The following is a 13,649-nucleotide window of genomic DNA, read 5'->3' as shown; positions in this document are numbered from 1 at the left end:
AAAATTTTATTCCATGATGATCTACTCTTATTAACTGGCACTCATTATTTTGGTACTTTTTAATTCGTAAATAAACTAAAGACAAATCTCCCTCACAGTAGCAAAACACTGTTTGATAGGTTGACCATGGAGCCAAAGAATAGATGCTGTCTATTTTTCCAGAAGTCAATGAGTGCAGCAGTTTGTCAAACCAATGAGCTGAGACTGTGCAAACTACAAACTAGGTTGGAGAATAAAAATAGCAGTTACTGCAGGTTCAAAAAATGTTCTTCTATTTATGTTTTAGTACAATTTTTATTTGTAAAGTAAAAAGTCATTTAAAATTGTTTTTTTTTGTTACATTTAATAGACTATATTACTTCAATAAATGAGTCAAACTTAAAAGATATGCTAAATCAATCTTTTATTATTCCTAATTAAATTTAGTTTAATTTCTTAATGTTTATTTCACAGGTTAATATAAAATTAGTTTTTCTTCTTGATTTCGTGTTTAACAAATCATAAATTAAAATGATAATTAAATTTAATTACGTTTAAGGAAAACTTTCTACAGTTATGTCCCCAGTAGTAGAGACCCTCCAGCAGATGATTTTTCATCTTAGATTTCTTAATATTTTTAAAAAGTAAATCGAGATGACTCCTTTTTAAAAACATTACTTAATTTGAATAAAGAGCTAAATAGAGAGAATACCACAAAGAGCAACAACTAAAGATTGTTTCAGTTAGAATTTTAAATTGATAAAATGAAAAATAACAAAAATTCTGAAATCACACACATTTAAAAGATAATTCGCTCTGGAAATGATGTTTTTTCTTTCATTTTTTGACAGAACACCATAATTTTTAAAGAACAGGATAAAAACATTTCATATTTTAATAAAATATAACTATGAATGGGGATTTTGTTACAAATTTAGATATTCGGAACTTCATGAAATTGGAGGGGGAAGGGTGTAGATTCCATTTTAAAAATTAGATTTTTCGGAGACCAAAATCCATTATTTTTTTAAAAAAATAATTAAAATCACGACATTTCAGGACCAATTTTGTTCAATACTGAAATCCATGACTTTCAAGATTTTGCAGGTGCGCAGATACCCTGCTTAGAATAGCTTCCAATATTGAACTGAGATTGAAGTGTTCAAGCATTTCTATCTAGGTCCCTTATAGGCTTATAATGTTGGTTAAATATTGGGGTGTCCATACTTTTTAATATTGGTCCTAGATAGAAAGGAATCTTGTTCCAATAATGGAAGTCCTTCTAGGACCAATACTTAAAAATCCAGACATCCCAATGTTAAACCCTGGGTGTATGTTCTTATTGAGGCAAATTTTAGCCCAACTCTGAAGTGCAAAAGAAAAAAAAAAATCAAAGTTGAGTTACATTTGGCATCTTCGCATGATACGCTACATATTGCAACGAAATATTTTCAAAAATAAATTTTGTTTTTATCAATTTTCGAAAATTCTATTTTAGCGTTTATAGCATAGAAAGAAAAATAGTTGCGAAGCCACTTTCTACGTTGTTTTTTCAAATGTACTGCAAAACTGGGGCCAAATTAAAACTGATGCTTGAGTAACGTTTCGGCCATTACTTTTTATTGGCGAGGCGGCTAATAAAAGATTTTGGAGCAATTTTTTAAAATATTTTTCTTAAATTTTTTATTTTTATTTTTACAAAAACTAACGTTTTTGAAATGAAAGTTTTTGATGCCAAATATAGGCTTACTGTTATGGGCTAACTCTGCGCTGTTAAATTTGAAATTTCCCCTGAAAAGTCTTGGATTTTTAGTTAACAAAAAAATTTATTAAGAAACTGTTTTCGCCGCTCTCTTTAATTGAGTTATTTTATTTTATAACTATCGAGGAACAGTCCACCCAGTTTTGGGGTTTACGACTACTAATGTTCAACTCAGTATCCTTGAAATTTTGAACCAATCCAGAAGACAAGGAAACTCCTGGATCAGTACCCCCAGAGATATGATTTGTTATGGGAGCATGGAGGACTTTGAGACTCAACAGATTTAACGGGCATCAGTCACTGTTTACTACAACGGGCATCAGTCACGGGGAGTCTTCGGTCGGTGGGGACCGAACTCTTGACCTCTTGGATATGCGTCCAGTGCCCTACCAACAAAGCTATCCAGGCCTTTCAGTTGAGTTAATATTTTTTTAATAACTTTTTATAGGTGGGGCAGGTAACAAAAGTTTCATTAATTATTTCGTACAATGGGCCAATTTTTGTCTAAGTTCAATTTCATGGTCAGAATTCAGCTGAACTTGTTTTTGGTCATAAATATATTTAGCGTCTGTGGTGCTAAATTTTTTAGCGTTTATTATAAAATCATTATTAATTATTTCAGTTTATGAATATGCGTCACCTACCTATTGCTAATTCGTAATAAACATTGCTAAAAGTAAATACCGTTCATTATTCATTGATGAAGATCTTAAAATCCTTTAACCATTTTCAACTTCAGATTATGCATCGAAGAATTGATGAAAATTAAAAAAGTCATCGGTGCAAAATATTTCAACTTTGTTATTTGCACACGCAAAATAATTGCTAAAATTTAAAAAAAAAATCGGTTTTGAAAAGTAAAATATTTTTGCTCATTGGAAATGATTTATACACTTATTTTACATTTTAATTTCTATCATAATTCAACTAAATGTTTAGTAACAAAATTAAAATCTGTATTGTTTATGTATAAAAAATAAATTATTTCTTAGTTTCGTGTTTCATATTACTACTTTCTTTAAAATTTAGCAATTTTAAGAGTTTTTATTTAACACATTTTTCATAAAATTTTGTATTAATTTAGATCAAAATGAGTGAAAATATCATATTTAGCGTTTCAACAATTTATGATTATGAAATACAGCATGAAATGTCGGATGGCTAATGTCCAAGCAATTTTTCAAATTTTCATTTCTTCGCAGTTATTTAGATCGAAGAGAAACAGTTATTCATCATTGAAATATAATTTTAAAATCAATTTTTGATAAATTTTTGAATATCAAGGATAAAAAATTTTAAACTACTTTATTAGATTGTATTTCTTAGCACAAATATAATTCCGATAAAGTAAGAGATTTTTTTCAGTAACCATTAGACTGATGTTATAATTAAAAAATACCAAAATATATTTTTACTTGTAATTAGATTGCCAGAAAAAAATGTATAAAAGGGAAACCGATGTTCTATCTGAGTCAAATGGTTAAACTTGATTGATTTTTTTTAGTGCAAATTTTATTTCAGTTGATTTTAAAAATTAAAATAAAGAGGCACATTTTTACACTTAAGATCCCTCACTAGATTAATGATCGCCGTTTTTTAATAATTAGTATACGCTTTTCATTAAATTAACGCTCACGCGAGGGTATTTTTCAAAATATTAATTCGATTATCTTCAGCAATTTTCTATAGGTTATATCACTCCAGAAATTTTTTATTGAATATAAAAAAAAAATTTTCAACAAAATTGAAGTTTATTGGAGTAGTTTCAGAGAAAATGTTGATGTTACAGTTTGCAGTTTTGAGAAGAAAAGAAAGCTAGCAAAAGAAACACGTATCAAAAGTTGACAAGTGGTATCAAAATCTTTTAAAAAATCATAAGAAAATATTTCCATTGCAAGTAGAACAAAACTAAAATATTTTTAGAACCATGATTGATAAATAAAAGTTACTTGGACATCTTAATTTATGAAACAAGAGAAACAATTTCTTACCAGAATTATGTTACTCCACATTAGACAGCATTTACACCCTAACATCCCTGTCCAAAAATTAAGGGCCACAAATTGTCCTGCGTAAATTGAAAAGATAACAAAAAGCATAAGCAAAGTTTTAATAAGCATTTCAAATCACAAAATTAAGTAAAAATGTATTAATACGTTCACAATACTTTTAATTAAAATAACGAATATTCGCATGGTGCAAAAGAAACATGTGAGTAATATAGAAGATATAAGTTTTTACTACTTTTTTATATGGCATAAGTTTTTACTGTGTTTTTGCAAGGCTTCTTTGATTATTTCTTTAAGATATACACTGAACAATAAAAATGAATTAAAAATCATTAAACTTAAGTATTGCTTTGTCTTTCCCTCACAATCCATGCATGCGATTAACTATTAAACAGGTAAAGACAAGCTGACTAACAGGTTTGTATAAATTTTCTTTTTATGTCAATTTCCAGTTGCCTATGTGTGAATTGTTCTTTTGTTTATTAGACAGGGGTGATTGTGAGCCCAAGTCAAAATTCCAAAAAATTTCTTGAGTTACACATACCTATACCATTTACACGTAGCTAACATACCTATGATGACCTGGAAAAGTCATTAAAATTTACAAATATGTCTTTCTTTCTTGAATTTATAATTATAATAACTATTTACTGATAAAAAAATAAATATTAATCATGAATATAAGCTTATAAAGTATCTGCCTCTCCCTTACAAACAAATAAACTGTGTTTTTAAGTTCCACCTTTGAAAATTTGCTTTCCAGAAATTCTGTGATCAATAATTTTTTGAAAAGTCTGGACCTTAGATCTCCGAAAACTTCCGGATCACTGTTAGCGAAAAATCCGGAACTTTTCCGGCGCACAATCAGCCCTGATTAGATCAGGGTGCGTAGTAAAATCTTTCAACAAAAAAAATAAGCACCTTTTAAATTCTTTTTAAGCACTAAAAACATTAACAAAATGCAAACTAGTTATTTTATCATGATCATGAAAAGTCTTTGATAATTGGTTTCTGATAGAGAACTCTTTTCTTGATTTCATTAGCCACCATAAAAAGATCAAGAGATTTTTCGGTTCGATTTCAGAGGGTGGAATATGAAGCCTGAAATTGAGAATATCTTTCAAATTGCAGCAGAGTTGCACATGAGAGAGCAAAAATCTAACTGAACCCAGCTCAGTCGACGCACATGCGAACTCGCAAGTATTTCATCAAACATGTAAAAGGATCGACGCTTTTATACGCCATGGACCAATGGTAATGTATTGTTGTTAAATGAATTATGAAAACGTTGAATAGAACAATGTGAAAACCACGTTTTTCCGTAATACGTGGCGAAACTCGACAGGGTAAAGGAAAAAAAATCATTTTCGAAAAGGGAAAATTTAACACTTTTCAAAAACACCCATTAAAAAAGCACCTTCAAGAGCTTGTTTTTTAACAAACGAAAATAAGTACCTTTAATCACATTTTAAAACGCTACGCACCATGTACATTAACAATTAGCTACAACTTGTTACGACCTAGCTTATGTCTGTATACTGAGCGAGGACAATTCTTGGAATGATCACGATTTTCTTCTATGGGCCAAAGTTGCTGTTCCCAAATGGTGTTTCGCGGAACCCTATGGTTCCGTGGAAGATTTAAAGGGGTACCGAGACTTTGAACTTTGTAACATTTTTGAAACCTACAATTATATTTAGGTACATTAATTAAATCATTATTTACTTAATATTTCGGATGTCTTTACTGAATTATTAAATGTAAATTGACAAAAGAAAAGGCACATACTTATGAAAAATTAAATACAAACAACTTATTGATGGACTTACACAACTTTGCATTAATATTTCCCATTGCGATCTTCAAATCAAAACTGAATTCGTTAATAAAGAAATGTACTTCCCTAACAACTAATTTCAACTTAAGTTCTTTTTAGTTTCCATTTCAACGGCCTATTTCATTCATTTTTAGATTATGACTGAAAACAAATCTATGTCTAGATTAAATTCCGCTTACTAATTCAACAGTCGGATATCAAACCTAATTTAAGATACGAAAAAATTTCATTCTTACTATTAAACAGTTCGAAAATGAAATATCCCTTTATTGGTTAATAAATTTACAACTGTCTTATAGTAGTTTTTCATAATTAGTAGTCTTTCATATTAGTAATTTTTAATAATTAGTTTGTATATTCACCTAATGAACTTAATTTATGAAATCGGGGTTCCACAGAAGGAAGTTTGATTATTAAGGGTTCCACAAACGGAAAAAAAAAATTGTGAACTGCTAGGATAAAGTATAATTTCAAATGTTACTTCAAATAAAAACTACTAGTTAACCAAAATAATCAATTTTTCAGAAGTTGGATTCAGGATGTTTTTGGACGCAACCTTTTTGGCGTTAGCAATAATAAATATTTTTTCACAAGCTGACAATTTCTCACTAGATGTTAATGTTCTGAGAAAAATTAAAACACGTGGTTGTTTCGTCGCTTAATGGGCTAAGACATTTTTTTTATTCATATTTAACAAATAGTTTTGTTTCAAAATAAGGAGGTTAGATAATAACAGCAGCCCTGTACTTGATCCTTAAGGAGCCTACCAGTTGACAGCTGCGGCCAGAAATTTTATTTGAAGAGAAAAATTATAAGGAGGTTAAACTCAAACCTTTCTTTCTAGATCATAAATATGTTAAAACTTGTTTTAGACAGAAATTTTTGTCGTGTGGTCTAACGATTTCTCACATTGCGCCTACGTTTGTGGTCTTGTGTTTTCTTGGTCAGCGAAAATGTGTTTTGAATCTAACCCTTTTTTTTAATGTGGGTAAAATTTTTGTTGGATTTAAAATATTTTCGAGATCTGACGAAATACGCAAAGAGTGAAATTAGCATTAATGACCTCTTAATTTTGAAGAAAACTTTCATAAAAAGTTTTTATTGTTTTAATAAAAAAAATTGTATAAAATTAGGTGTACATGGCATACAGAGTGCGAAAAATTAAAAAGAGTCCACCCTTAATAACTTTTGATCTAATCATCGATTTTAATGTGCTAAAACCAGAGTGCGCAGCCAAATTTATCAAAAAATAAGCACCTTTTAAGTGCTCAAAAAATATTTGTGAGAACTTTAAAAAATATCATAATTAGGATATGGGCACTAATAAAAGTATTCTCTTCCTATTGTTGGAAGTTCCTCTTATATGCATTGACAAAATGCAAAATAATTTTCAAGAACTTCACGTGATCATGATTAAATAGTTAGTTTCTAACAAAGAATTCTTTTCTTGATTACATTTGAAAACATAAAAAAAACTAATACCCAATTTTAAGCATATTTAATATTGAGTGACCCATTATATTTCTTAAATCAATAGTAATTACTTTATTTAATAAGGTAAAGAAGTTTATAAAAAATTATAATTAATTTAACTATTATTTATAAAAGTTCACAAGTGTATTTTTTAGATTTAAATAAAAGTTATTCATAAAAGCATATTCAACAAAACATTAACAAGATTATGTTATTGATCATATCGAATTTATAGAGTTATGTAAAGAATTAAACAGATTAAGAAAATTTAAATAAATTGGTATACCAAATGTAGATTAGTGAATAACCCCTAATAATTTTTATTAAAATTTGTTACTCGGTTTCAGCATTTCTCTCATGTAATGATTAAAAAAAAATTTTGCAATGTAAATAAACGAGTTTTGAAACAAAGCATTTTTGTTAGGAGAAAATTATTATATGGTCCCTAAATTCATAATATTTAACAAACTTCAGATGATTGATTTTTTTTATCTCAATTGTTTTTAAATCAAATCATGAAGAAATGAATTTAGAGTTTTTTGGAATAACATAAGATTTTTTGCTGCATTTAAAATAGTGAAAGCCCCTTAAATCTTGCCTTTAAGTATTATTGAGTTTTTTCATAAAACAAATTAAGAGCATTGAAAATTTTAAAAGTATTAATACAACAACAAAAAGTAATAAAAAAAATTAGTTAAATACAAGAAATTTTTTTTAAAAAATTTAGTAAATTACAGGTGGATGGACCCTCAGATAAAAATATTGCAAGTAAAAATCTCAATCAATTTTTGTCTTTATTAAATTAAGGAATAAATGAGAGACGGAAATTTAGAGGCAATAAAGCTTTGTAATTCTTGATTGCTCTGGGGATAAACATCAAAATACGTAATTAGTGAATGATCCCCATGTCAAATTCAAGGATTATGGTACTGATCTATATATAATGAGAGCGAGAAGGCCATTTAGCTTGCCAGTGACGAAGACGACAGCACTTCACTAACGATGAAATTAACAAAAGAAAAAAAAAATTCTTTACTATTAGGAAAAAAATTGGCTACCCAGTGATCTTCAAAAATAAGAGAATTTTTCGATTTAATTTCAGAGGGCGGAAAATGAAGCCTGAAAATTCTGAAATTGAGAATCTCTTGCAAAAGGCTGCTATACATGAGAGTACCAGAAATTTTCCCACCGAATTCAGCTCAGCATACGCATATGCGGACAAGCAAATATTTAATCAAACGTGTGAAATGATTGGCAGATCGATGGTAAGTTGAAATGGATCATAGTCGAACGAATTGCGTAAACATTAAATGTTATATTATAATTATAAAACAGTCGTTGAACAGCCTGACCAATTTTGGTTTTGCGACTACTAATGTTCAACTCAGTAGCCTTATAATTTTAAGCCCAATCCAGAAGACAAAGAAACTTCTGGATCAGTACCCCTAGAGGTATGATTTGTTATGGAAGCATAGAGGTCTCTGTGACCCGGCAGATTTAACGCATAGCAGTAACCATTTACTATACGGGGAGTACCAGGCTATCCTGGCCAGTGTAAACACCGGGATAGCTTGGTCGGTAGGGTGCTGGACCGATGTCCAAGAGGTCGCGGGTTCGATCCTCGCCAGCCGAAGAATAAATTAATGAAAATGGTAGTGAATGGTGACTGATGCACGTTAAATATGTCGAGTCTTATAGTTTTTCATGTTCCCATAACAAATCAATACCTGTGGTGGTACCGATCCAGGAGTTCGCTTGTCTTCTGGATTGGGTTCAAAATTACAAGGCTACGGCTGTTCAACGATGGGTTCAAAGTAAAATAAAATGAGAAAATCACGAGCCGTGATTGCTCAGGAGACAGGGCGTTCGTCTTCCAATAATGCGAACACAGGCGATACGAATTCAGCATCTGGCTTGCACCAACCGCAGTGCTGACATGACATATCCTCAGTGGTTGACAGATCCTGGGTTAGAGTCCCCTTGCCGTCAAGCTAACCGTGGGAGGTACTCGCTGTCTTCCTCTCCATGTAACGCAACTGCGGTTTAGCTCAAAACTAAGGATAGATAAAGGATAGCAAAAGATAGGGTGTTCCAGCAGAAATATTGTTTCGACTCTCTAGTTGTGATGTTACTCTCTGGGTGTTAGATTTTAAGTTGACGAAGGTCGAAAAGAAAGACAGCGGACTGAGGTAGCCATTTAAACCGATTGGAAGCGACCTATTTGAAAAGTGTTCATCTTTGAAAAGCAAACCTTTTGAGAAGTAAGTTCACTTTATCTTATTTAAATACATTTAAATGCTTCTTCTAATGTATTAGATATATTGTGCTGTTTTAATCAAATTTAATTTTTAAATTAAAAGCGTATCGATTGTAATCACACCCTGTAACAATGAGTAACTTATCGAAAAAATTGTTACGTACTAGATTTTCTTCTAAATAAATTGTTCATTCCTTTTTAAGTTATTAAAATGCTAACTCCATCTGTTTATTTTGTATAAAAGTTACTAATATGATTTATTAGATAGATATTTTATAGATTACATAGTAATTGAGATTACTTATATTATTTTAGATTACATTAAATCTATTTTTTAGCTTTACATCGTGCAAATATTGGATTTTTCGACGCTATATTGCATTTTTCTCTTCTTTGATGTGAAAAACCTGTAATTCTTATTTGTACAATCTTTTTCATATTGTATATTTTATTGTTTGTAATATATTAAGTACAAACAAAATTTACAGTGCATTTCTGTTGAATATCTTATTTATCTACGTATCAATGACAAATAGTTATTTTAATAAAAAATAGTTCTGCTTTGAAACATAAACATGAGATTTTATGTCATACTTTTTAGTAATCTGGCATGTAATATTGAAGATCAAGCAATAATACTTATCCATTTACATATATGCTAAAATAATTTTTTTTATAAATTTTCTTATTCTTTTAATTTTAGAGTGGAATAATTAGTTTTCAGATTTAAATTTTGAGAAGACTGATTTTATACCTTCCTTTAAGACTTAATATGCGTTTTTAAAATTACATAGCATCTTTATTTTGGTTTGAAGTTTTAGTATTAAGTTGATTTTTTATAATTATTTGACATTTAACATAGTAATGAATAAATATCAATAATATTTACATAAGTATCTCTCAATTGATTTATATAAATTATATGTATAAAATATTAAATGTTTGAATTTTTAACTTAAATTTTCAGTAGTGAATAATTGCTATAGTTTCTTGTTTAATTCAAATTTTTAAAAATTCTTTGCAGCTTTAATTCGATTAAGTACATTAAGCAAAGATGAAGTCTTTTTAAGATTAAATATTTTTATTTGTTACCAGGTATGTAATATAGTAGGCAATGCTAGATGCATCAATATTTACTAAGGCCTGGTACCTATAAATTTAATTATTTACACATGCATATAAAAACAATTGTTCTTATTTTTTTGTTTTCAATTTTGAATTATTAGTACAATTTTTCTAATTTTAAATTCTTGAAACACAGATTACTCATATATACAAAACTTTAATTTATGTTCTTAAAATTATAGTGTAGTTTTAGTTCTGATTTTCCATTTGGTTTAGTTTAAAACATTATATAAACATCAGGTCTTATTTAATTTTTTAGTATTTTCTTATTACGGAATATGTAAAATATAAAGCAAGTATCTATCAATTGCTGCTTAATTTTTTTTTAATTAGTCAATTTCCAGTTTTACAAAATTATTAAATTTTCTGATTTTACTAACTTAAAACCGGATTTTATCTACATTTAAAATTTTAAGCAACTTTATTTTGATTTGCATCTTAGTTTTGGTTTGAAGCATTTTGAAATCTTATCAGCATTGAAGCATCTGAAATCTCATAAATCTTATATTACTGTTTTGCTTTTTTTAAATTACAGGGATGAGATTAGCCAAAACGCAAAAAAGCTGAATTTCCACGATATTAAATTTTACGCAAGCGCAACCCTTTAATAATAAATTCCAGACAGTTTAAGGTAATAAATAATGTATTAACATACAATTGTGTACTAATCTATTATTATAAAAACGATTCCATTGATACTTAACATTTAGTGGGGGAAAAATTACCAATTAAAAAAATAAAGCTGGAAATTATATTTTTCCTCAGTTCACATAAGAGACAATTACTACTTGAAAAACTACCTGGTTTAGCAAATTAAAACTACTGAGAATATGAATTAATATTTTATTTCTTTTAATAAATACTGTTATGTGATTTATAGCAAATATATCAGTAATATTACTTTTCAAATTATATTGGGAAAAAAACTTTAACAATGGACCGAGTCATTATGTTCATATTATAGTCTAATCTAACTACATCCCTCTGAAACATATCAATAACAGTGACGTAGAAATATATAGTAACTCCTTAACATACAAAAATTGGTATTTTAGTTTGAAAAATTACATGACAATCAGCAACTGTTTAGATAATTGTTTTTTATTTGATAAGAATTTTGCATTTTATAGCATAAATAACAGCAATTATAAATAAAATTTTGATGATGAGTTAACTCTTTTTCCCCAAAATTTTTTTTTTAATTAAATCCCTTTTTAAGTGATTGCTTTTGTTTGCTATATCTTTTATGTTTGCTATATTTAGTCGTTAGTCCATCTTCAAACATCTTGTGACAAATCCTATTTTTCTTCTTTCCAAGCACAGAATGTAAGTTTTGAAAATATTCCCTTCCAGTTTCTCGGATGTTGTAACACTTACATATACTAATAATCGTCGTTAGAAAAACAGTCACCTTTATAGTAACTAATTAAAAAAAAATTTACTTCTTACAAGAATCGCGATAGTTGATCTTAAAATTGCGTGAATATGAATAACAATTATGGATTTTGAAATCACATGAATATGAAACTAGATATACGATTTTGAAAATGAGAAAATACAAACTGGGATATAGAATTTTTAAAATGCGTAAATACAAATCACGATTCATAATTTTTAGATAGCGTAAATACGAATCATGATGAGTAATTTTTAGATTGCATAAATAAGAATTATGATGCATAACTTTTAGAATGCGTGAATGCGAATCCCAATGCCTTACTTTAAAATCGCGTATAAATACGAAAATCAATGTTTGATATTATAAACCGCATGAGCAAATCAACACATTGAATTTTAAACTTGCGTGAATACGAATCGCTACATAGGTTTTTAAAAATACGTAAATACGAATCACAATATCGGATTTTTAAATCTCGTAAATAAGAATCGCAACGTACAATATTCAAATCGCGTGAATAAGAATCGCAACACGCAAATATGAAAAGCTATGTTTGATATTAAAATCGTGTGAATAAGAATCGAGATATTAACAGATTCCAGGCTTGGGGACCTCTAAAAGGCTTGTCAGAAGCAGCGTCGTTTGAACTATGAAAATCGAATCTATCTGGAGGGCGGGTAAAAAATTCGGAAAATCTTATCTGCTGCTTGTAAAAGGGAGAAAATAGGTAAAATAAGTAAAAATGAGAAAGGATTGTAGTTTGAATTTTCTGCTTCTCTTTGAAAATAGGTGAATTTTCTGAAAAAGCGGAATACTTGTAAATAAAAATGAAATTTTTAGAAAATCTGAATTTTCGATAAAAAAGCTGAAATTTAAGAGATAAAAGTGAAAAAAACGGAAATCCGCCAAAAAGCGGAAAAATCTCATCCCTGAAATTACCTGACATTTTTTCAATAACATTAAAAAACAAAAAAGTAACTGTTTCTAGTACTTCAAATAATTTAAATACGCAATAAAGCAAAATTAGAATTACATATAGTTTTAATTTTGCTTTACTAGCAAATATTTTTGAAATCTATATATACATTTTATGAAGACTAACACAGATGATTGTACTATAAATGACAGTGAAAACAATAAAATAATTTTTTTAATGAAAATAATAAAAACTAATTTCAATAGATTAAACATAGCATATTATTTTATGATGTGCTATGACTTTATATATTTATTGCTAAATTTTTAAATATAGGTTTAATATTACTTTGCATCTTTAGTTTATTTCAAAACATTATGCGTATGAAGTCGTACATTTTTTTAAACCTAGTCAACTTGTAAAATTTTTTTCTTCAATTATTTTATGCCTTACATGCTATCAAGTGATATTATCTACTACACTAATATCCATAGAAGTAATTGTCTGTGTAAAAAATTAACAGACATTAAGCCTTAATTTTAATTAAATAGCAGTAATTCTGTTATTGTTGTTTTTACATTACATAAGTAAAAATTCTTTAAAATTTATTTTTATACTTGTAATAAAAAATCTCACTAAGAAAAGATATCACTGACTATAAAAGCTATTACTGGAACTATTTGACACAGAAATTACTAAAAAAGAGCAATATAAAACATTTAAAAAATAAAAAAATTCATTAAGTTTTTGAAAATGTAAATTAAATTTTTTTTTAATTGAGCGTTATTAGAAACTAAACAAAAGGATACAAAATTTAACGCCCAAAAGTCAATTATTTTTCAAATTATAACTTAAAATTTAATAAACTTATCAATTTTCAAAATTGCACAGC

The 13,649-nt window shown here is 28.3% G+C and overlaps 1 long non-coding RNA gene across 1 annotated transcript in view; it reads right to left on the bottom strand.

Moving 5' to 3' along the window:
* Positions 1–13,649, bottom strand: part of LOC122270877 (uncharacterized) — a 112,775-nt gene that overhangs the window by 48,339 nt on the left and 50,787 nt on the right. Inside the window, exon 6 of the long non-coding RNA XR_015431784.1 lies at positions 3,733–3,809. This is a non-coding gene — a long non-coding RNA (uncharacterized LOC122270877). The remainder of the gene's footprint in view (positions 1–3,732; positions 3,810–13,649) is intronic.

This window comes from Parasteatoda tepidariorum, chromosome 2 (genome assembly GCF_982258835.1).
Source record: "Parasteatoda tepidariorum strain Cologne lab strain chromosome 2, Ptep-v5.0, whole genome shotgun sequence".
Taxonomy (NCBI): domain Eukaryota; kingdom Metazoa; phylum Arthropoda; class Arachnida; order Araneae; family Theridiidae; genus Parasteatoda; species Parasteatoda tepidariorum.
The sequence above is the reverse complement of the archived record's forward strand: the minus strand, read 5'-3'. Positions and strand labels throughout refer to the sequence as shown.